A 26,548-nucleotide genomic window follows, 5' to 3' on the forward strand; every position below is an offset into this window, starting at 1 on the left:
TCTTGCATTGAAATCTCTCATCAATTTTTCTTTTCCTTCCACATCTAGGGAGGTTAGCCACAGGGCCATGGGCTTTAAACTTCTTGATGACACTGCGCACTGTAGACACAGGAACTTTCAGGTCTTTGGAGATGGACTTGTAGCCTTGAGATTGCTCATGCTTCCTCACAATTTGGATTCTCAAGTCCTCAGACAGTTCTTTGGTCTTCTTTCTTTTCTCCATGCTCAATGTGGTATACACAAGGACACAGGACGGAGGTTGAGTCAACTTTAATCCATGTCAACTGGCTGCAAGTGTGATTTAGTTATTGCCAACACCTGTTAGGTGCCACAGGTAAGTTACAGGTGCTTTTAATTACACAAATTAGAGAAGCATCACATGATTTTTCAAACAGTGCCAATACTTTTGTCCACCCCCTTTTTTATGTTTGGTGTGGAATTATACACAATTTGGCTTTATGACAATTTTTTTTTTTCATTGAAGACAAATTAAATGAAGATAATAATACCAAAGAATTTGTGATTGCAATTATTTTCAGTAAGAAACTGAGTATTCTCTGACAGAATTCCAGGGGTGCCAATACTTTTGGCCAGCACTGTATACTCATGCGAAAACAAAAGAGCTGGACGAGTAAAAGGAGGAGACACAAATAGAGGCATGTCATGCCCTTCTAAAATCATGTAAAACAAAGCAAGTGGACTCCAACCAGAAGTAGAAAAGTCCTCGCTGATTAATGACTTGTTCATCTTGGAACATTTAAAAAAAAAAACAAAAAGGGGACTCCAACCAGAGTCTCCCTTTTTTCCAAAGTGGCATCAGTTGTCCCCCAGTTGCAAACTTCACCTGTTGATTTGCATGAAGCACAATTAAAATCCACAAGCCTTTACTCTCCCCAGGATGACACAGGGGTAGAAAAGTCCTTGCGGATCCATGACTTGGTCATCTTGATGAACGTTAGTCTGTCCACATTGTCACTGGACAGACACGTGCGCTTATCTGTCAGCACACACCCAGCAGCACTGAAGACACGTTCCAAGAGAACGCTGGCTGCAGTACACAACAAGATCTCCAAGGCGTAAGTGGTGAGCTCAGGCCATTTTTCCAGATTGAAAGCCCAAAATGAGCAAGGCTCCAGTTGCTGAGTCATGGCATCGATATTCACTTGGGGATACTCCTGTATCATACTCTCCAGGCGGTGACTATATGTCAGACTTCTTGTCTCTTCTGGCCTTGCAAAGGATGGTCTAAAAAATTCATGAAACGATTCCATAAAATTGCTGTTACCACCAGATACGGTGTTGCTGGTACAGTTTGACTGATGATGACTCGACAGTCCCCTGGTTGGCAAGTTACAATTGTGAGATTCACTCTGTGTACCACTGGTGTTTAGTGGAAAAGCCGAGCTAAGATTGCATGACAGCTTCTGCTGATACTCCTGCATACGTGCGTCCCTTTCTATGGCTGGAATTATTTCGGCAAATTTTGACTTGTACTGGGGATCTAAGAGTGTGGCAACCCAGTAGTCAGCATTACTTCTAAATCGGACAATCCGAGGGTCATGTTGTAGGTAGTGCAGCAAGAAGGCGCTCATGTGTCTTGTGCATCCATGAGGACCAAGTCCTTGCTGTGTTTGTGGCGGCGAGGTGATAACCATGCTTCCTTCCTCTGACCTCTCCCCCCAACCTCGAACAACCGAAATGTGATCAAGGTCTCCCTGATCTACTGAGTCTTCCATGACCATCGCCAGTTCATCCATTTCTTCCTGGGCTCCTGCACCTTCCTCAACAGTTTGGCTGCTACCATGTGCCCTTGTTAATCCCTCTCCCCCACTGTGATGCCCTGGACTAGCCAGGTAGTCACAGGTAGGCCCTTACACAAACAACTTCCCCATAAAAGGTAACAGCGGCCAACCTTAAAACCCTGAGTCACCCCTCTCAGGACTTGACATTCACACCCGGGGGGCGGGGCCAGGTGGTTGGCCACGCCCAACAAAAAGTTCGGAGAGCCTGAGGTGGGAAAAACTTGCAGATTAGTGACAGGAGTGGAGGAGAGTGGTAGCAAAGTGTAGACATCTGTCAAGGATCTGGCTCGGAGCCCAGATACTCTGTGGCCAGGAGGCAGATGGTGGTGGCCGCCTGCAGGAGCTGGGATTACAGCCGGTGGAACCGTAAGGGACTGGGTAGTGGCTCGCCGGTACCGAACCGGGGAACCGATTGGAAAGCGGAGCACCAGGAGGGGTACTCAGACCCAGTACGAGGCCCAGAAGCCACTGGACCGAGTCAAATTCACTGATTGGGATCTGGACTTTAGGTCCTTTCCTACCCAAGATCCGACTGAAGACAACAGCCCAACCAGAGGGATAGAAAGCCACCGCCCAGGCATCGAGATCCCACGGGCCAGCGTCTGCGGGCAAACGGGCTCTGCCGGCACACACAAAGCCGGGGAGCGGACTACCGTTGCTCAGGCATAGGAGTCACCATTCTTCTAAAAGTGAGGTGCAGGAGAAAGGCGGAAACCATCAACCTGAAAAAGGGGAGAAGCGCAGCCGGCTGCGGGCACCGTCCACCATCTTGTTTGGTTTACCAGAGACTCCAGTGTGTCTGTAATAGTGAGTACAACAGTGCCCTCGGGCCGCGCACCGCACCAAACCAGCACACATCCCCCCTCCTCAGCACCCTCGGACCCCCAGGACCATCACCCCCTACCCATGGAGAGGTCAATGCCAAGCTGCGTAACACCGTACCCAGGAGCCTAGTCAACGGCAGCAGTGGTGTTCATCCATTCACCACAACCCGTGGGTGGCGTTGTTGAGGATAAAGAATTGAGTATCCAAAAATACTTAATTCAGCCATTTCATAGACTCAGTTATATAGTTCAGTAGATGTGAACTAACACACATATTTGTGAATGCTTTTGTTTCTTATTAACATGTATATATGTATATTGCATATTCAGTGTATTTTCCTTAAACTCAGTATATACTAGGATATATATGTATAGCTTGAATATGGCCACCATTTCCTGGTTTACACCCAAGACAGATGGACAAAGAGAAATTCCTGGATCCTAGACTGACCAATCAACGGAGAATATGTAGATCTCTCTACGTCATGAAGCCCTGACTTACGATACTTGATTGGACTAAAACTTTTGTTCACACCCCCTTACTGTTTGGTCTAGAGTCTCTTTCAAACAATAAAGAACACACTTGGTTAAGAGCCCGTCATGGAGATAGATGTAACTGACTTGCTGTGCAGTTATTTTTCATTCTCGTGTGCACCCATGACATTTTAATTAGAAGCAGCAGCCGGATATCAAGAGATCCTTTGAGTCTCATCATCATCGTCATTCTGACCTTGACAGTTGGCGCACCAAGTGTGGGGCAACCGAGAAGAGTGAGTCAGAGCTTCCACTTTCCGGACGTCTGGGGCTACTCCACAAGTATCCAGGTGTTGCTCGATATCGAGGACTTGATCACCCTCCGTTTCACGGTAAGAACATCATATACATTGTGTGTGCTGTTTTACCTGTGGATCGAGACACCTGGCGAAAGTGGGTGGTCACTAGTCCGGAGAATGGTAGTGCACCGGAGACCTAACGGTGTGACTGTCACTCGCCGGTGGGCTAGAAGGACCCAGCTCCCATAGGGGCTAGGGGTAGGTTGTAAAGTATCCGGCTGTCTGTAATTAGAAATGGGGTGTTTTCTTGAGTAGCTGTTTATTTGTATATAAGTGTATGGTTAATCAAGCTTGTGATTTCTCTGTTTGGTTCTCGGAGAGTTAATTGCCTGCAGTTTTTTCTTCTTCGCTGTGAACAAAGGGAGAAGGGGGGTCTGGTTAAGCCCAGGGATATCCATGACAGTCTTTCTATTGAGAACAAAGAATGCGAGAGGGGGGGAGCAGAAGCCCACTGAAGCAGCTACATCTTTACATTCTTACACTCAGAGGAAGCAAAAAGGTGGGGGCTATATGTCCACCAGCTGCTTGAGGCAGAGCGGAGATCAAGTTACACAGCTCAGTCTCTGCTGTCTTTTAGTTAAGAAGCAAGGGGGGTGGAGGGTGAAGAGGCAGACGCTGGGTGTTACAACAGCGCAGCTCTTTGGAGAGAGGAGGGGTCAGTGGAGGTTGCTGCAGCCTTTGTATTACAGCAAGTTGTAATGATTTGAAAGAAAGACAAGTGTTATCTTGGTTTGGATTTGAGAGAAATTAACTAGTTCATGCGTTTTTCAGCATTTTGTAATCGTTGGTTTGTTTTTGGAACAGAGAGATAAGGGAATTGGCGTGTCCCCCAGTGTTTTATATATATATATAAAATACATCGATTCTTGTGTTAATAGCCGGAAATAGGAACACGTGGAGAACGGTATTAGTATCCACGTGTTGGACGCTGAAAAAGTGCGTCCGCTTACACGGGAAAGAGGGGGAGGGATTCCGGTGGTGGAGAAAAGTGTTTTGAACCAGCGTATTCCCCTGAGTATTAACTCATGCACTGCTATGTGAGACGCCGGAAAAATAGGAACGTACGAGGAACGGTATTGTATTCGTACGTTGGACGTCGCAGTATGTCCTTATTGCATAGTAGGGAAGCGGGAAGAGGGTTCAGTTGGATGTGGCCAATCCAGCTAGAGCACTGTATACTCTGTTCAAGAAGAGATTGTTTTTTAGTAGGAGCTGAGAACGCTGTCGCCCTAGTTACAAAAAACGGAAAAAATATAAAAGATTGCAAAAAGTTGTGTAATATCGTTGGACTACCACTAGATGGCAGGCTGCAACCCATGTATTGAAGTTCAGATTAATCTGTAGTGAGTTTATAATGAAGAACAAAGACCTCATTCACTGTCTGTTGCTGTTTGTAGAATCACTAAATATTTTTCTCTAGCGGTGCCTTATTGTTCTTCTCTAGAAGTCATTATATCTGGTGCTAATCATATCTCTCCTTTGTATGCTGAAATGCAAATTTACAGGCACCAAAAGTATCCCTGGTTTACTACGTAGTTCCAGCCACTCCCAGTACACCCAGGGAGTCACAACATGGATGCTGCACCCGGAAGTCAGGTGCCTGGAACTTCCTGTGGCAGCCGTCTTGCTACACCCACTGATGGCAGTACACCTCATAAGCCACACCCCTCGAAATGGCTCTTTGTTCAAAGCTCTCCACCCATCCCCGGTGGGAGGTGTTCTGTGGTATAAATGACTAACATATTTGAATAAGTATAAATTGTATATTTGTTTACTCAGTTATCCCATAAATGCAAGTCAAAGATAAGTAAGTGAAATTTTTACAGAAATGATGTGGAAATAGATCTGTTCACATAAAATTAATTGGTATTTTAAAAGTCCTGCAGCATTATATCATAAAATAAAATAGGGGAAGGTAAATATATATATATCTTTGTATTATGTTAGTTAATTTAAAACAAAAATCGTAAACGACTTACCCCTACTGATGTCAAAATGTATCAAATCCATTTGTAAAAAGGAATTAGGAAAAATGTATAATGTATCCAATGTAGATTTTGCTAATGGATGTGTTCACTGCTACGTCTTTGTTATAACAAAGGTTGAGTTTTTTTTCCTTCTTCCTGTCTCACTTTTAAGAAGAATGGAATGTGTCTCTCTCCAATAGTGACGTGAGTTTGGTTTAACCCTTAGAGTTCAGGATTTCCCATTTTTAGTTTGCTGTTTATACCTGAATAGGGAATATTAAATTTTATGGGATGTGCGATATAATTTGTGTTGTTTTGTGTTTAATGGCGATTTATTTGAACAATATATTTTTATTTTGTGACTCTATCACCTTTTCTGTTTTTACGATTATTTCTAAACCATTCATATATTTTTTGCCAGTTAGTCGCCTAGTCACAGCTGTCATTTCATCATGTCTCAGTCGTTTCTAGTATGAAAGGTTTTTCTTTTCTTTATGGATACAGTGTTGTTTATTGTAAAGTTTTAAAATTCCCCAGTAATGTATATTGTTGTGAGATGTACGTTATTTTCAGTGTTTGTTCCTTTTAGTATGTGGCTAATTTATTACCTGCTATTTTATCTTTTCTTTTAGGGAATACCAGTATACAAATGCTGAATTTTGCCATATTGGTAAATAAACAATTAAACAAGGGGGGAATAAGGTATTAATTATATTCTCCAGTTTCTTGGAGGGTGCAGTAGGCATATTAGATAGGTTTTGAAGCTGACCTTTTTTCCTTTTTTCCCATAGGTTATGTTTATTAGATTACTATGAGGTATATCTGTTAACTGAAATAGGAAAGTCTTGTCTTATATGTTTATTTGTTTATTTGTTTGTTTATTTATTTAGTATTCTCAGTCATGTGAGGTATAGATGACCACTAACTGTATTATGATCAGAGATGAAGTTATAAGAATGATCTAATGTATATTTTTTAGTTTTTGTTTTTATAGATGAAACCAGATGGTGGTCGATTCTGCACTGGATATGCTGCTGTTTACACCACATGAGGTAGTCTAAATTCGACCACTCCCTCCAATCCTATTGATACAGGAGACAGTGATGCATTAAATGCCCTCTCTAGATGGGTAGAACAGGAGTGGGTAAGAGTCTTTAGAGGTGTATGTAGGTTGTAGATTTTTTTCCTGTTGTCAAATGAATTAGGTATGCCGAAAAGAAAGTCTAGATCTGAGCTGATGGATTCGGATGGAGATCCTCGCACAGGTGCAGTTGACCAAGAAGCAGTGAACGGGCCTAGAGTTGAGAGTCTTTCACCAATACCGACCATGCCTTGGTGACATTGGTCACGTCAGTGACTTCTGTTACTCCTTGTGTTCTTAAATCCCTACAGGAACAAGCGATACAACAAGGAATGGAGTGTGACATGCAGGGAGCCAGCTGACTGAGGAAGGTCTGTGGACAAAGGGTGGTAAGCTTTCTCTGCCATGAGAGCTCTTCTTAATGATGGCCCAGGTAACATCTGTGAAAGACAATTGTCAGCGTGTGCTTTGGTGACACCGGGTTCAGTACCCAGGTGGGCAGATTCACCCAGTCTTGTGAGACAAGTGCTTAGAATGAAGTGAGAAAAAACTGTAAAGAGTCCGTAGAAACACCCTGCACCTACTCTACCCATTCTTAGAGACTGCAAACTGATTATAGATGTATATCATGAGCACGTTGTATGCAAGTCTGTGCGTGTTGTGTAAATTTCTCTCCAGGTTTGGTCAGAGGCATTCCAGTGCAGAAAACGACATTATTGTTGAGAAGCACATGAAGGTGGTATGTAAAGAAAAATGTGTTTACAAAAAGTGTATATTTTATAGAAAAGTGGAAACTAGTAAATGGTGTATAAAATGTATATGTTCTGTTTTCTTTTTGCAATAAGCAGGTCTTTATGTAAGATGTTTTTTGGTTTAGCATAGACATGTATATTTTTATATAATTGACTGAATAGTGTGCTAAACAGGTGTATTCTCCAATTCCAGATCTTAAATCAGAGCTATTAGCATATGGTCTCCAGTCAGGAGACTGATTGATCCTAAAGGACAAGCGAGAAAGAGCTATGAGTCAACACTAGAGGAGCTGATCCAACCACAGAAACATCTATGGATCCACACCTCGCATTGCAGAAGGGTTAATCAACCAGAGCTGCACTGAGCGTTCTGCTCATACTTATCCTTTTCAGAAAACCCTGTACAGTTTTAGACCAGTCTTGCCAGAACAGTTAGAAGAGAGGACTTAGAGAACCTTGAGACATGGGAAAGTCCAACTACAAAGGGTGAGGACTCGCCTAGGAGTCCTTGGTCTCAAACCGGTGAAGAAAACCCCTTTCCCCTTTCCGCCCATGTTTCAACGTTCAGTTAGGCAGGTTTTTCAACAGATCTTTCTACCTCTCTTCCTAAGGGAACACAGTACCCTTAGAATTTAGAAATGGCAGAAGTAAGTCTTTAGGGGGGACTGTTGAGGATAAAGAATTGAGTATCCAAAAATACTTAATTCAGCCATTTCATAGACTCAGTTATATAGTTCAGTAGATGTGAACTAACACACATATTTGTGAATGCTTTTGTTTCTTATTAACATGTATATATGTATATTGCATATTCAGTGTATTTTCCTTAAACTCAGTATATACTAGGATATATATGTATAGCTTGAATATGGCCACCATTTCCTGGTTTACACCCAAGACAGATGGACAAAGAGAAATTCCTGGATCCTAGACTGACCAATCAACGGAGAATATGTAGATCTCTCTACGTCATGAAGCCCTGACTTACGATACTTGATTGGACTAAAACTTTTGTTCACACCCCCTTACTGTTTGGTCTAGAGTCTCTTTCAAACAATAAAGAACACACTTGGTTAAGAGCCCGTCATGGAGATAGATGTAACTGACTTGCTGTGCAGTTATTTTTCATTCTCGTGTGCACCCATGACATTTTAATTAGAAGCAGCAGCCGGATATCAAGAGATCCTTTGAGTCTCATCATCATCGTCATTCTGACCTTGACAGCGTCATGAACTTGACCCCCAAAAACAACCGCGGCCATGGTCCTCCACCTGTGACCACAGGTAACCTCACCTCAAGTGACCTCAGTAAACCCATTGACCTCATTTTAGGTGATACCTGCATCTGCAGGCAGAAAACCACGTTTTTTTGCCAGGAGATGCAGATTTGGTGCTGATATTTTTACATCATATTCCTGCACCCAATCTACATCTCCTAGCAAAACAAATGCATCACTACCGCATCATACCGCATGCAGTTTTGATGTTGTTTTTTTACTAAGGGATGTAGATGCAGATTGGGTGCAGGAATGTAGTGTAAAAATGTCATTATCAATTTTGCATCTCTTGACCCAAGAATGCAAAAATAGGTTTTGATGCCATTTTGGTGCAGGTTTTTTGCCAGGAGGTGAAAATATGGAGTTGAAATGTCTGCATCAGATTTCAGCATCAAATTTCCACCTCCTAGAAGAAAAAAAACATTTTTTGCCTTTTTGGGCCAAGAGATGTAAATTTGGTATACAATATAAACATTGTACACCTTAGCACACTATCTGAAACCTGCCATTAGACATGCACTGACAAAATCGTTTAGCCATCACAATCTGACCCTTGTCAATGTTAATCAAATCCTTACTTTTGCTTATTTTTGTTCTGCTTCCAAAACAATACCTTAACACTAGAAGTCCCAGAGAGGGGTCATTTAATATTTCTACCTTTGGAACCCAGAGACGGGTTGAATGACATGAAGGATTTTAGCTAACATCCTATAATCACCGTCTTTTGTTCTGTAATTAAGGCCATTACTGTCGCACCACATGAGGTTGTTGTTTTCCATTGAGTTTAGCCATTTAGTTTCTAGTTAGTTCTATTCAGTTTATTGTATTTGGTCATTTGACCCTCTTTCGTGACTTCAGGGGAGAGCTCGAAATTTCTGGGACTTCTAGTGTTAAAGACATAACTATTTATTTGGTGACAAATGCTGTATGTCCAGCACATGACAGGTGCCATTGCCACAAAATACACTTATTTTCTTCACCTATCGTATAGTGCTCTTATAGCTAGTCAAAGTGTATATACATATCTATCTATCTATCTATCTATCTACAGTATATATACATATTCATGTTTATTCCCATTCTGTTTCAGGGACAATTTGCATAAGTTTAAAAATGTTGAAACCATTATTATGAACACTAGAAGAAAAATACACAATACAAGAGTTTAATATAAAACTGGAGTTTTCTTGTAGTAAAAATGTAATTTTGGTTTAAATCTTCATGTATTAAAACCATATATTTGCTACCCTTGTGCTCTGGCACAATAAAATGTATAAACTGGGGGCTCAGAAAAGATAAAAATATGTACATTTCATCTTTGTGACGTGACAGTATGTTATATGAGTCACATTTCCTCTATACATAAGAATATGAAGAATGTAAAGATACATAAGGAATTCATATGACAAAGTGTTGTTTGCTTCGATATACATTTGATACATAAACCTGGTGTGATTTGTTTATCACATAGTATTGGATAATATACTATACTATATATTTGGAATTTTTATTCTTGTCACTGCTAAAATCTCACATAAATCCTGCAGCATTGTACTAAACAGAAAACATCAAGTATAAGCATTCAGTAACTTGCTAGCATTCTAGTATGCAATTAATATTAATAATAATTTGGGAAAAGTTTACACTGGTTCTCCAAAGAAGGATAACTGAAAGGAGGTAAGCATGGCTATCATTCTATGACAGGGGTGGGCAATTAATTTTACCTAAGGGCCATGTTGCGGGCGGGGAGGGCGCTGCGCTCACCCACTGCTCGGGTCCGGCACTGCTACTGCTTCGCTTGCTGCTCGGTGGCTCGAGCGGTGGGCCAGATCCGGGGACTCGAGCGGCGCTCCTCGCCCGTGAGTGAAAATGGGAATGGTTTTGGGGATTGATTGTCCGTGACGCCACCCACGGTTGTGGTGAGGTTGTGACACCCCCGCTGCTCTGGACGGGGATCCCGGAGCGATGACAGGGAGCAGCGCAGTTGTTGTTTTCCCCTCCGTGGGTAGGGGGGTTGGTTGTCCCGGGGCCCGGTGAGGGAGGGATGTGTAGCAGGCGGGTTAGGGGGCCTGGTGAGGTGCAGGGTCGCGGGGGCAGCGCAGTGCTGCACGGCACGGTGGTACTCACTCAGCCAATGACGAATGCAAAGTCCTTGGTAAAACACACGGCTGGATGGACGGGGCCCACTGACGGCTGCGGTGGTTTCTGCTCCCGGTAGGTTGATGGTGACTGTCTTTCCCTGCACCTTTGGTTTGTTTGTGGTACTGATGGCTTCCCACCGGTAACCCGCTCCCCAGCTTGGATGGATGCTGAGGGAGCCCCTTTTGCCCAAAGGCTCTGCCCTGGGAACTTTAGCCTTGGCGGTGACCGTGTTTCCCTTCACGGTGTGAGCTGTTGCCTTCAATCGGGTCTTGACTGCTGGGAAACCCAGGAGGTTCCCTTCACTAACGGATTTGACCGGTTTTACGGCGACTCCTAGCCTGGTCGGGGTCCGTAAGCCCTGACGAATGGTGCTGGCTTCTCTTCGTTCCCCGGTCCGGTACCGGCGGGCCACCGCCCATCCCTGGTCCTTATGGTTCACTCCAATCGGCCTCTCCTGCAGATGGTCACCACCGTCTGCCAACCTTGCTGTTCCGTCCGGGCCACACACCCGGACGCCTTCAGTCTCCTCTACTCACTTCACCTCTTTCCTCCACTCCTCTCAACACTGATCTGACTTCCTTTTCCCGCCTCCAGGACTGTGAACTCCTCAGTGGGCGGGGCCAACCGCCTGGCCCACCCCCTGGTGTGGACATCAGCCCCTGGAGGGAGGCAACAAGGATTTTTGTTTGACTTCGGTGTGCCTAGCCGGGGTGTGGGGTGTGTTGTTGTAGTACCTGTGACATCCTGGCTTGTTCAGGGCGCCACATTCCCCCTTAGTAAAATGCAGACCGTCCGCGGGCTGCCCGTCCATCACCGGTTTTATTTTGTTGTTAACTGAAAAAGAGTAAAACAGATAAAACGTAAGCATTTCTTCAATCTTCCCACAACGGGAGGCGCATTCTTAAACGTTACTAAATGGTACATTTCTATTAAAACGGTTACGGCTTCTGCTCTTCTCCCACCCAAACAACATGGCCCTGATGCTGCCCCTAAGCAAATGGGCACCTACCTAAGCACCCCTTGACCCCAGTCCTGAACCAGGCTGCCCAAGCGGTTTCTGTCTCTTTCAGGTGACCCATGTCCATGGGGGACCCCTGAAGCCCCGGAGGATCGCCACCGGTTACGGTAGTGGCGGGCCTGGGCTATCCGTTTCCTCCAGGCCCATCCTCCCAAATCTGCCTCTCCGGAGGCGGTCACGGTATCAAGCCCACACATTTTTATTTACATTCCACTAAGTTTGTGGTTGCCCTGCTAGTTCTCAGGCTTGTCCGTAGCAGTTCCTACGCAAGGATTAAAGACAGTCCCTACGGGGACAACAGTTGCCGGCAACGGCCGGTTCAATCAAAACCTCAATCAGGTTACTTCTTCGGTTGATTCACTTATCATTTAAAAACTTTCAAACTGTACACTCAATACATAAAGCCCCCCCCCTTTTAAAGTGTAGTTCCCCTATACCTAAGTGGGGGTCTACCTAGGTTGGGACGAGTGGATCTCCGGGGTCTGGTGTCAGTGGTGACAGGCAGTGGGGCAGAGGGAACAATCAGTTCCTCTTCCCTGCTATCGTGTGGGGCAGGCGGAGGCGTAGGGGAGCTGGGTACAGGTACATCCCTGGGCACTGGCTCGTGGTTGACCACTTCCATCACTTCCTCATCCACGGGTTGGGGGAACAGTATCACTGGAAGAATCACCGCGCCGTTCTGTGTAGGCCAGTCTGCTGGAAAATAACCCATCATGGTGTGGATTACCTCTTTTTCTTTCTCCGCTGGTTTGGGAACTGGAGCTTCATCCACTACCCTCAATGCTGGTGGGCACCTCTTTAGATGGTCTCTGGAAACTGTGGCCAAGGTCCCCCCTTGGTCACGGCTGATCTGGTAAGCCTTCCCATTCTCCCATCCCGTAGGCTGTACTACGTACGGGTCTTTTCCCCATTGATCATCCAGCTTGTGGGTCTTCTTTTACGCTTCAGCACTACATCCCCAGGCTGGAAGGGACCGGCTGGTGCCTTCTTGTTGAAGCACTGCTCTTGTTGCTCCTGACTCCGGCACAAGTTCCTTTCAACATATTCCTGGACCTGGCAGTACTGTGTTCTCCGCCGAGTTTCCCATTCAGCTGTCGAAGAGAGCGCTTCCGGGGCTTCAAACCCCATTTCTAAATCCACTGGTAGCCGGCCGGGGCGAGCCCTCATCAGGTATGCTGGAGTGCATTTCGTCGAGCTGGAAGGAATGTTGTTATACATATCGACCAGGTCAGGTAGCTTCTCCGGCCACAGGTTCCGCTCTTCTAGCGGCAACGTCTTAAGGAGGCCCAGGACCAGGTGGTTCATCTTTTCACACATGCCTTTGGTTTGGGCATGGTAAGGCGTGGTCCGAATTTTCTTGCAGCCGTACAGCTGGCAGAATTCTTGGAATACCTCCGCTTCAAAGGCTGGACCTTGGTCTTTAAGCACCTTCTCAGGGTACCCATGTGGTCGGGAGAAATAAGCCTGGAACGCTCTAGCGGCGGTACGGCCGGTTAGGTCTTTAACTGGGACAACCACCATGAACCTTGAATAGTGGTCTACAATGGTTAGAGCGTAGGTGTACCCACTTCGGCTGGGGGTGAGCTTTACATGGTCAAGGGCAACCAGCTCCAGCGGTTGATGCGTAATGATCGGGTGTAGGGGTGCCTTCTGGCTGGCCTCGTCCTTCCTTCTCAACGCACAGGGGCCACATTCTCGGCACCAGGCCTCCACAGATTCCCGCATTCCACTCCAATAGAACCGCTCTCTCAACAACATCTCCAGTTTCTTCCACCCGAAGTGCCCAGCACCATCATTGTATGCTAGCAGGACGGTGGGCACGTTAGCCTGGGGAATCACCAGCTGGCGGATCTTCTCGTGGGTCTTCGGATTAATCAGCTCACGATACAACTTCCCCTGGTGTAGGTACAGCCGGGTCCGTTCTCGCCACAGGCGTTGGGCTTCGGCAGGGGCGGCAGGGTCTATCCCAGCAGAGGCCTGTTCCACCAGGGTCTTGACCAGGCGGACAGCAGGTGCCTGGTCCTGAGCTTCCTGCCACTCCTGACTGGGCAGCGGGTCCAGGTTCACCCGTTGTTGATGGACATGCACCTTCTCAGTTGACGGCCGGTGAAACGGAGGCAACTCCATCTCTTCGAGGTCATCATCCTCGGGCCCTTCTTCCGACAGGTGGGGCATCCGAGAGAGTGCATCGGCATTAACATTGGCATAGCCGGCCCGGTACTTGATGGTGAAATCGTAGTTGGCTAGCCTGGCCACCCACCGCTGCTCCAACGCGCCCAGCTTGGCTGTGTCCAGGTGGGTCAGCAGGTTATTGTCCGTGAAAGCGGTGAATTTAGCTGCTGCCAGGTAATGGCGGAACCGCTCGGTGATAGCCCACACCAGTGCTAGGAGCTCAAGCTTGAAAGAGCTGTAGTTCTCAGGGTTCCTCCCAGTCGGTCGGAGTTTTCGGCTAGCATAAGCAATCACCTTCTCCTTTCCGTCTTGGACCTGGGATAGGACAGCCCCCAAGCCTACATTACTGGCATCGGTGTAGAGGATGAAGGGGTGGTTGTAATCAGGGTATGCTAGGATTTATTCTCCGGTCAGAGCTGCTCTCGGCTGACGGAAAGATTCCTCATGCCTTTCTTCCCACACCAATGGGGCTCCTAGGGGTCTACCACCTTTGGTCTGTCCCACGAGGAGGTCTTGCATGGGGGCAGATATCTTCGTGTACCCCTTGATGAAGCGACGGAAATACCCCACTAGGCCTAGGAACTGCCTCACCTCTCTTACCGTGGTCGGCCTCGGCCAGTCCTGGATGGCGGAGATTTTCTCAGGGTCAGGGGCGACACCCTCTGCACTGACCACATGCCCTAGGTACTGCACTCTGGGTTTCAGCAGATGACACTTTGAGGGCTTCAACTTCATCCCATATTTGGCAAGGGACGCGAACACCTCGGCCAGGTGCTCCAGGTGGGCTTCATATGTCTGGGAGTACGCAATCACATCATCCAGGTACAGCAGGACGGTCTCAAAATTTAGATGCCCCAGACAGCATTCCATCAGCCGTTGGAAGGTTCCAGGGGCATAGCACAGCCCGAACGGCATGCTATTAAATTCACAGAGTCCCATAGGGATGGCAAAGGCAGTCTTCTCTCGGTCTTCTGGCGCCACAGCCACCTGCCAGTACCCGCTGGTGAGGTCAAGGGTGGAAAAATAGTTAGCGGTTCTCAGCGCAGCCAGAGATTCCTCAATGCGGGGCAGAGGGTAAGCGTCCTTATGAGTTATCTGGTTAATTTTCCGGTAATCCACACACATCCGCATGGTGCCATCCTTCTTCTTAACCAGTACCAACGGGGCGGCCCAGGGACTACAGCTGTCCTTAATAACCCCTGCCTCCTTCATGTTCCTCAACATGTCCTTGGCACATTGGTAGTGTGCAGGGGGAATAGGCCTGTACCTCTCTTTGATAGGGTGATGCTCACCGGTGGGGATATGGTGTTGGACCCCTTTAATCTGCCCAAAGTCTAGGGGATGTTTGCTAAAAACTCGCTCATACTCCCGTACCACCCGGTATACCCCTTCTTTGTGATGTGTAGGGGTATCATCAGGGCCTACATGTAGCTGTCGGCACCACTCGTCTAACTCCCCTGGTGATGGGTGAGTGCTGGCAGTAGGTGGTGAGGTTGGGGGAACGGCCTTGCGGATGGTGTGGGGATCCAGAGTGAACAACTTGGCAAGGGTAGTGTACCGGGGAAGCCTGACTTCTTCCTCCCCGCAGTTCAGCACCCTCACGGGCACTCTCCCCTTCTTTACGTCTACCACCCCTTGGGCGGCCATTACTGTGGGCCAGTGTTCAGAGGGCATGGGCTCTATCATGGCGGGGTAGTTACGCCCCTGGGGCCCTACTGCTGCCCTACACCAAATCATCATCTCGCTCCGGGGAGGCACAATCAAAGGGGCAACATCCATCACTCTCACCCCACCAATCTCTCCTCCTGTCGAGTTCACATGCTGGCGGTACATCAGGGCTCGGATCTCACGCTGCACAGCTCTCTGTCGGCTCTCCGCCGCCGTAGCGGCCAGCTGCTGCAGTAGGGTCAGCACATCACTCATACAGTGCTCCATCACGTTAGTCCCTAGCACTACCTTCGGGTTATGATCACTGGATTCATTCATTATCACAATCATACCCTGGTGTTGCAGTTCAGCTCGTCCCACAGTCATGGCCACTTGCTTGTACCCCACTTGGGTCAATGGGAGTCCATCAGCAGTAATCAGTGTCATACTGGCATCTGGGGGAGCCAGTTCGTCTTTTCCCCAATACCGTTGATACAGTGTGTATGGTATAGTGGTTACCTGTGATCCAGTGTCCAGGAGAGCTATCACCGGTATGCTGTCCACAGCCACGGGGATGATGGGCCGGGCCCCGATGTACCGGTCCCGCCAGTCGGGGGGGCCATGGGGTTCTACTCCTAAGGATTGGCCCGTGGCCCCAGGGGTTGCTCGTTTAACGGACACCGTCGGGAGTAGTGGCCGGGTTTGCTGCACCTGTAACAGATTTGGGGTCCATACCATGAGTCATTGGCTCTTCTACGCTGCATCCAGGGGACGTCCTCAGGGCTGTCGGTGAGCTGCATCTTCACTGGGGCCTGGGATCTGGTCGGAGGCTGGAGTGCGACGAGGATCTTAGCGAGGTCCCCATCCATGCAGCGAACTTGAGCAGCGAGTTCTTCCATCGTCCTGCTTGGGGCTGCAGGCACTGGAGGTGCTGATGGGGTAGGGGCCACCACAACGGGAGCAGTCTCAACCGGCCACGGTGCTGGCTCAGGGGCTTCAGATGCGGGGGGTTGCAGAGCTTTGATGGCCCGTTCCTTTAATATGGCAAAGTCCACATCAGGGTGTTCTAGGGCCCACAGCCGAAGTTGTTTGCGGTCCTCTGAGGACCTCATCCCCTGCACAAACTGCTCACTTAACATTTTGTTACTGTCCGCACTGTTGATGGTGTCCACTCGCTTCAGTGTGCGGAGTGCGGTTTGCAGGCGCAAGGCATAGTCCCGAATGCTATCTGCGGGCCGTTGCCGGCATTGATAGAACTGCATCCGCAACTCCGCTTCGGTACGGGTCTCAAAGGCAGTCTGCAGCTTCTCAAAGATGGTGGCTACAGAGGACCGGTCCCCCTCGGCCCAGGTCTCCGCCTCTTGCTCCGCCGCGCCGGTTAGCTGCCCCAGCACTAACGCTGAACGTTGCTTATCAGTCAGGGGGTACAGTTCTAGTAGCGGACTAAGTTTTTTCTGGAAAACGTGCAAGGCAACAGGTTTCCCATCGTACTGCGGTAGCCAGGCAGCTCCGGGCACATAGGGCAAAGAGAACGGCATCACCTGAGTGAGAGCTTGGGCCGCGGCGCCCCCCGCCAGCGCGGCCGGGACCTGGGCAGGCCCATTCCCATCTACGGGTGCTCCGTCGCTCCTCCAGCGGCTCCCTCGGGCGCAGACATCTTGTTTCCGTCCCCCTTAGTCTCTTTCCGGCTCCTCCTCTACAGGGGCGGGGTCCTGGCCTTCGCGCCCTCCACTGCTCGAGGAGACACTTGAGCGGGAATTTTTCGCGCCCAAGATGGCGGCTTCTCAAATTTTCCGGCCGGACACCTCCGGCGGTAACAAGGCGCACCTCTACCAGACGGCAGAGCGGTAGGATCGTGTTCATGACGCCAAGTTGTCGCGGGCGGAGGAGGGGACGCTGCGCTCTCCCACTGCTCGGGTCCGGCCGCGGCTGCTGCGGCTGCGGCTGCTCGGTGGTGGCTCAAGCGGTGGGCCGGATCCCGGGAACTCGAGCGGCACTCCTCGCCTGTGAGTGAAAAGGGTAGGGATTGGATGGTGGGGATTTGGTTATTGGACCCGTGGAAGCTAAGTTCTAGCGAAACGGCACGCCGTCATCCGGCGTTATATGGCTTGTCTCACCCTCCCCACCGCTTGTACCTTCATGTTTCCCCTGCAATAAAGACGGAGTGATATGGTGATCATCTGGAATGCGACTTTCTTTCTCCTTTGGATATATATATATATACACTGCAGGGTCCAGGGGAGGTGGGGGCAGCTCTGGAGCACTGCTGGGGGCAGGTGAATGCTGCGGGCGGCAGTGTTAGGTCTCCTGCTCCCGCTCATATAATATGCACAGCCGCTGTCCATCACCGTGGTGCTGAAACCACACACAGTGACGGGCTGGGGGAGCGGTGCATATTATATGAGCCTGCGCCCCACTGTGATGGCACATGCCTCCCCTGTGTTAGATATGGCCCCCATGCTGCTGCTCATCCTAAAATAAAAAAGCTTTACTTACCTCCAGCGTTTCTCCCTGGTGTCCCTGCTTCCACTGTGATCAGGCACGCAGAGATGAAGTCACTCTCTGCTGTGCCGATCACATGACCGGCACCAAGAACCAGGAAGTGAGGAAGAGAAGCACGGAGGGAGACAGGAGGGAGATCAGCACTGGAGGAGGTAAGGAGTGTTTTATTTTACTATGGGCAGCAGCCTGGGGGCGATATCTAACACAGGGGAATGTGTGCAATCCATAGGGGGCCATAGGCAGCACAAGGGAACGTATGCAATCCATAGGGGGCCATAGGCAGCACAGGGGAACGTGTGCAATCCAAAGGGGGCCATAGGCAGCACAGGGGAATGTGTGCAATCCATAGGGGGCCATAAGCAGCACAGGGGAACGTGTGCAATCCAAAGGGGGTCATAGGCAGCACAGGGGAATGTGTGCAATCCATATGGGGCCATAGGCAGCACAGGGGAACATGTGCAATCCATAGGGGGCCATAGGCAGCACAGGGGAATGTGTGCAATCCGTAGGGGGCCATAGGCAACACAGGGGAACGTGTTCAATCCATAGGGGGCCATAGGCAGCACAGGGGAACGTATGCAATCCATAGGGGGCCATAGGTAGCACAGGGGAACATGTGCAATCCATAGGGGGCCATAGGCAACACAGGGGAACGTGTGCAGTCCATAGGGGGCCAGAGGCAGCACAGAGTAACGTGTGCAATCCAAAGAGGGCCATAGGCAGCACAGGAGAATGTGTGCAATCCATAGGGGGCCATAGGCAGCACAGGGGAATGTGTACAATCCACGGAGGGCCATAGGCAACACAGGGGAATGTGTGCAATCCATAGGGGGCCATAGGCAGCACAGGGGAACATGTGCAATCCATAGGGGGCCATAGGCAGCACAGGGGAATGTGTGCAATTCATAGGGGGCCATAGGCAGCACAGGGGAACGTATGCAATCCATAGGGGGCCATAATCAGCACTGGAGGAGGTAAGGAGTGTTTTATTTTACTATGGGCAGCAGCATGGGGGCGATATCTAACACAGGGGAATGTGTGCAATCCATAGGGGGCCATAGGCAGCACAAGGGAACGTATGCAATCCATAGGGCGCCAGAGGCAGCACAGGGGAACGTGTGCAATCCAAAGGGGGCCATAGGCAGCACAGGGGAATGTGTGCAATCCATAGGGGGCCATAAGCAGCACAGGGGAATGTGTGCAATCCAAATGGGGTCATAGGCAGCACAGGGGAATGTGTGCAATCCATAGGGGGCCATAGGCAGCACAGGGGAACATGTGCAATCCATAGGGGGCCATAGGCAGCACAGGGGAATGTGTGCAATCCATAGGGGGCCATAGGCAACACAGGGGAATGTGTTCAATCCATAGGGGGCCATAGGCAGCACAGGGGAACGTATGCAATCCATAGGGGGCCATAGGCAGCACAGGGGAACATGTGCAATCCATAGGGGGCCATAGGCAGCACAGGGGAATGTGTGCAATCCATAGGGGGCCATTGGCAACACAGGGGAACGTGTGCAATCCATAGGGGGCCAGAGGCAGCACAGAGTAACGTGTGCAATCCAAAGAGGGCCATAGGCAGCACAGGAGAATGTGTGCAATCCATAGGGGGCCATAGGCAGCACAGGGGAATGTGTACAATCCACGAAGGGCCATAGGCAACACAGGGGAATGTGTGCAATCCATAGGGGGCCATAGGCAGGACAGGGGAACATGTGCAATCCATAGGGGGCCATAGGCAACACAGGGGAATGTGTGCAATCCATAGGGGGCCATAGGCAGCACAGGGGATCATGTGCAATCCATAGGGGGCCATAGGCAGCACAGGAGAACGTATGCAATCCATAGGGGGCCATAGGCAGCACAGGGGAACGTATGTAATCCATAGGGGGCCATAGGCAGTGCAGGGGAATGTGTGCAATCCATAGGGGGCCATAGGCAGCACAGGGGAATGTGTGCAATCCATAGGGGGCCATAGGCAGCACAAGGGAACATGTGCAATCCATAGGGGGCCCTCGGCAGCACATGGGAACATATGCAATCCATAGGGGGCCATAGGCAGCACAGGGGAACATGTGTAATCCATAGGGGGCCATAGGCGGCACAGGGGAATGTGTGCAATCCATAGGGGGCCATAGGCAGCACAGGGGAACGTGTGCAATCCATAGGGGGCCATAGGCAGCACAGCGGAACGTGTGCAATCCATAGGAGGCCATCGGCAGCACAGGGGAACGTATGCAATCCATAGGGGGCCATAGGCAGTACAGGGGAATGTGTACAATCCACGGAGGGCCATAGGCAACACAGGGGAATGTGTGCAATCCATAGGGGGCCATAGGCAGCACAGGGGAACATGTGCAATCCATAGAGGGCCATAGGCAGCACAGGGGAATGTGTGCAATCCATAGGGGGCCATAGGCAACACAGGGGAATGTGTGCAATCCATAGGGGGCCATGGGCAGCACAGGGGAACATATGCAATCCATGGGGGGCCATAGGCAGCACAGGGGAACGGGTGCAATCCATAGGAGGCCATAGGCAGCACAGGGGAACGTATGCAATCCATAGGGGGCCATAGGCAGCACAGGGGAATGTGTGCAATCCATAGGGGGCCATAGGCAGCACAGGGGAATGTGTGCAATTCATAGGGGGCCATAGGCAGCACAGGGGAATGTATGCAATCCATAGGGGGCCATAGGCAGCACAGGGGAACGTATGCAATCCATGGGGGGCCATAGGCAGTGCAGGGGAATGTGTGCAATCCATAGGGGGCCATAGGCAGCACAGGGGAATGTGTGCAATCCATAGGGGGCCATAGGCAGCACAAGGGAACATGTGCAATCCATAGGGGGCCCTCGGCAGCACATGGGAACATATGCAATCCATAGGGGGCCATAGGCAGCACAGGGGAACATGTGCAATCCATAGGGGGCCATAGGCAGCACAGGGGAATGTGTGCAATCCATATGGGGCCATAGGCAGCACAGGGGAACGTGTGCAATCCATAGGGGGCCATAGATAGCACAGCGGAACGTGTGCAATCCATAGGAGGCCATAGGCAGCACAGGGGAACGTATGCAATCCATAGGGGGCCATAGGCAGTACAGGGGAATGTGTGCAATCCATAGGGGGCCATAGGCAGCACAGGGGAATATGTGCAATTCATAGGGGACCATAGGCAGCGCAGGGGAACATATGCAATCCATAGGGGGCCATAGGCAGCACAGGGGAACGTATGCAATCCATAGGGGGCCATAGGCAGTACAGGGGAATGTGTGCAATCCATAGGGGGCCATAGGCAGCACAGGGGAATGTGTGCAATTCATAGGGGGCCATAGGCAGCACAGGGGAACGTATGCAATCCATAGGGGGCCATAGGCAACACAGGGGAACATATGCAATCCATAGGGGGCCATAGGCAGCACAGGGGAACATGTGCAATCCAAAGGGGGCCATAGGCAGCACAGGGGAATGTGTGCAATCCATAGGGGGCCATAAGCAGCACAGGGGAAAGTGTGCAATACATAGGGGGCCATAGGCAGCACAGGGGAATGTGTGCAATCCATACGGGGCCATAGGCAGCACAGGGGAACACGTGCAATCCATAGGGGGCCATAGGCAGCACAGGGGAAAGTGTGCAATCCATAGGGAGCCATAGGCAATACAGGGGAACGTGTGCAATCCATAGGGGGCCATAGGCAGCACAGGGGAACATGTTCAATCCAAAGAGGGCCATAGGCAGCACAGGGGAATGTGTTCAATCCATAGGGGGCCATAGGCAGCACAGGGGAATGTGTGCAATCCATAGGGGGCCATAGGCAGCACAGGGGAACATGTTCAATCCAAAGAGGGCCATAGGCAGCACAGGGGAATGTGTTCAATCCATAGGGGGCCATAGGCAACACAGGGGAATGTGTGCAATCCATAGGGGGCCATAGGCAGCACAGGGGAACATGTGCAATCCATAGGGGGCCATAGGCAGTACAGGGGAACATGTGCAATCCATAGGGGGCCGTAGGCAGCACAGGGGAACGTATGCAATCCATGGGGGGCCATAGGCAGCACAGGGGAACGTGTGCAATCCATAGGGGGCCATAGGCAGCACAGGAGAATGTGTGCAATCCATAGGGGGCCATAAGCAGCACAGAAGGACTTGTGCAATCCATAGGGAGCCATAGGCAGCACAGGGAACGTGTGCAATCCATAGGGGGCCATAGGCAGCACAGCGGAACGTGTGCCAGCACAAGGGGACTATATTAAATATAAGGGGGCCATATCCAGATTAAGGGGGTTAAGTTTAGGATGGGGGGCTATGAGGGACATATACCCTATATGATTTGTTAGACCAACACTGGCATTATAAGATGGACCCCATTTAACATTAAAAAAAAAAATCTCTTTTCCTTCACCAAATTTAGGGGTGCGTCTTATAGTCAGGTGCGTCTTATAAAGTGAAAAATACGGTATATAGTTTACTGCCACTTAAAAAAGGTTATAAAAACAGTAAGTTATTCTGCTCCTTTTATTTAATCCCTGTCTATTGTACCTTCATCAACATCTCCTAACTTTATACTATACCCCCAAATATTATGATGTCTCCACACAGCTCCTCACAGAGTATGATGTCCCCATGCAACCCCTCAAACAGTATGTCCCCTCAAAAAGGGGGATGTCCCAAAATAGAACTCCACACAATATTATGTCCCCACATAGCCCCCCAGAAAACCCTTCACATAGTATGATGCCCCAACATTGACACCATGCAGTATGATGTCCGTATACAGACCCCTAAACAGGATAATGTCTCCACACAGTATGTTGATACACATGGCATTTCTGGGGTGATACTCAAGTAGGGTCCAAAACCGTCTCAAGTATATGTAGAAACTTGGCACTCAAGATAAGTGTGAATTGTGGTCTTTTATTGAGAAAAACTTGTAGGACCAGCACAAGCACAGACGTTTCGGTCAAAGACCTTCATCACATAGACAGTAGCGGACAACACTTTATACCTGACTACACTAGTTGCCAAGTTGCTATACCTTCTGAGAGGACCCCCTGCATGCACACTGATGAATGTCTTTGACCGAAACGTCTGTGCTTGTGCTAATCCTTCAAGTTCTTCTCAATAAAAGACCACTATTCACATCTATCTTGAGTACCAAGTGAATACATCTACTCCCACACAGTATGTTGTCACCACAAATACCCACACACAGTATTATATCCCCACACAGTCCCTCAAACAGTATGTTGTCCACCCATACAATATGCTGTGCCAACACAGTCCCCACACAGAATTATGTCACCACACAGACTCTCAAAAAGTATTGTGTCAATACAAAACCGCTCACACAGTGTGATGTCCCCACAAAGATCCCCATGACATATGATGTTCCTACAAGGCCCCCATGGAGTATAATATCTCAAACGTTTCCTCAAATATCAACAACTTAAATAATAAAACCATGTACCCAACCCCATTACTCTGATGCACTAATCCAGTCTGTGCAGTGTACTGAGCCTCCGCACAGCAGTCGGTATGTAGTGATGTCATCGTGCTTTCTGCAATCTTTGATGCAGTGTCTTAATGGTGGAAAAGGGATCTGCTGGCTTCCTGCACAATTATTGTAATACCAGTACCTGAATCACGAGAATGTAGATACCGATGAAACTGAGATGACAAGTGGAAGGTGATCGTGGGGTGAAGGACACCATGGTTGGCAGTTCTATGTCTGTCTTGGTCTGCATGTCACACAAGAACAGTCAAAGGTCCACATGTTATCTGCTAGCCAGAGATTGCTTAGATCTGCTTTAGGGGGCGTGGGTTGCTCATGACAAACATTTATCTGTATAACTGTTATTTAATATGCAATGCAAGTTTTTGACTGTTAAATAAAAAACTAAATCTAGGATAAAATCAATGAGCAAATAAGTAAATAAGTAAATTAATACACTGTGTGCAGAATTATTAGGCAAATGAGTATTTTGATCACAGGATACTTTTTATACATGTCCTACTCCAAGCTGTATAGGCTTAAGAGCCAACTACCAATTAAGTAAATCAGGTGATGTGCATTTCTAATGAGGAGGGGTGTGGTGTAATGACATCAACACCCTATATAAGGTGTGCTTAATTATTAGGCAACTTCCTTTCCTTTGGCAAAATGGGTCAGAAGAGAGATTTGACTGGCTCTGAAAAGTCCAAAATTGTGAGATGTCTTGCAGAGGGATGCAGCAGTCTTCAAATTGCCAAACTTTTGAAGCGTGATCACCGAACAATCAAGTGTTTCATTGCAAATAGCCAACAGGGTCGCAAGGAGCGTGTTGGGCAAAAAAAGGCCCAAAATAACTGCCCATGAATTGAGGAAAATCAAGCGCGAATCTGCCAAGATGCCATTTGCCACCAGTTTGGCCATATTTCAGAGCTGCAACGTTACTGGAGTATCAAAAAGCACAAGGTGTACCATACTCATGGACATGGCCAAGGTAAGGAAGGCTGAAAAACGACCACCTTTGAACAAGAAATATAAGATAAAACGTCAAAACTGGGCCAAGAAATATCTTAAAACTGAATTTTCAAAGGTTTTATGGACTGATGAAATGAGAGTGACTCTTGATGGGCCAGAGGCTGGATCAGTAAAGGGCAGAGAGTGCCACTCCAACTCAGACGCCAGCAAGATGGAGGTGGGGTACTAGTATGGGCTAGTATCAGCAAAGATGAACTTGTGAGACCTTTCCGGGGTTGAGGAGGGAGTGAAGCTCAACTCCCAGACCTACGGCCAGTGTCTGGAAGACAACTTCTTCAAGCAGTGGTACAGGAAGAAGTCGGTATCGTTCAAGAAAAACATGATTTTCATGCAGGACAATGCTCCATTGCATGCTTCTAACTATTCCACAGCGTGGCTGGCCATTAAAGGTCTAAAAGATGAAAAGATAATAACATGGCCCCCTTGTTCACCTGATCTGAACCCCATAGAGAACCTATGGTCCCTCATAAAATGTGAGATCTACAGGGAGGGAAAACAGTACACCTCTTGGAACAGTGTCTGGGAGGCTGTGGTGGCTGCTGCATGCAATGTTGATCATAAACAGATCAAGCAACTGACAGAATCTATGGATGGTAGGTGTGTCGCCCTGGGCAAGCCAGGGGACACAGGTCACACACCACCACACCCTACATCCCAGGTAGGAACATCTAAGCTAACCAAAAATCCTTGTTGCCTTCCTCCAGAGACTGATGATTCACACCAGGGGGTGGGCCAGGCGGTTGGCTCCGCCCACCGAGGAGTTCACAGTTCTGGAGGCGGGAGAAACCAGGCAGAGTAGCCCAGGCAGGGCTTGAATGCAGACAGCTCAGGGACGAGCTTGAGCAAACAACTAAGATGAGTTAAGGAAGTGAAAGTAGAAGTGAAGTAAAGTGGTAAAGGAGAAAAGCAAGAGTGGTGACAGAACAGAAAGATTGTGCAAAAGCCTGAAGTAGTCCAGCTGTGTGCAGGACAGGTCAGCAAGGTCAGCAACGGCGGTGACTGTCTGGAGGGGGACCGTTTGGAAGTTCCTGGAAGGACCCCGTAGGCTGTGTGCCCGGCGGTCTGGAGCAGTGTTCCGAAGGACAGTCAGCACCAGGGCAGGGGCCTCTCGGACCCCGGCAAGGCTTGGAGTCGCCATAATTTGCCGAATCCGTCAGTGAAGGGGACGTAGATCCCCCAACAACCAAGTCCCGATTGAAGGCAACAGCCCAGCCAGTGTAAAAGAGACACCGCCACCGCCAAGGCACCAGTTTCTTAGGGCCAGCGCCTGCGGGCAAAGAGTAGAGCTCCCCCGGTCCAGCTTGAAGCCGGGGAGCGGGTTACCGGTGGGGACCCATCGCAACCAACAAGTACACCAAGGTGCTAGGAAAAGGGACATCACCGTCACCTACCGGGAGAGCAAGTGCAGCCGTCCGTGGGACCGTCTTACCAGCCGTTTGGTTTACCGTAAAAACTGTGTCAACGTCTCAGGCTGAGTGAGTACCACAGTGCCGCAAGGCACAGCGCTGCCCCCGCGTCCCTGCGCCCACCAGGCCCTGCACCCCCCAAGCCATCACCGGGCCCCGGGATCACCAACCCCTACCCACGGAGGGGCAAAACAACACCTGGCTGCTCCGCATCACCATCCCCGGGACCCCCGTATTGAGCAGCGGTGGTGAAATCACCACAACCGTGGGTGGTGTCACGGACAATAACCAATTCCCACACCCAACAAACCCCTTTCACTCACAGGCGAGGAGTGCCGCTCGAGAACCCCCGGGATCCGGCCTACAGCTCGAGCCACCACTGAGCAGCGGCCGCCGGACCCGAGCAGAAGGGGGTGAGCGTAGTGTGCTGACACCCTCCTCCCCACCCGCGACATAGGCTGTTGAGTGTCATCAGAAAGAAAGGTGGCTATATTGGTCACTAATTTTTTGGGGTTTTTTTTGTACATGTCAGAAATGTTTATTTCTAAATTTTGTGCAGTTATATTGGTTTACCTGGTGAAAATAAACAAGTG

This window comes from Anomaloglossus baeobatrachus, chromosome 11 (genome assembly GCF_048569485.1).
Source record: "Anomaloglossus baeobatrachus isolate aAnoBae1 chromosome 11, aAnoBae1.hap1, whole genome shotgun sequence".
NCBI lineage: Eukaryota > Metazoa > Chordata > Amphibia > Anura > Aromobatidae > Anomaloglossus > Anomaloglossus baeobatrachus.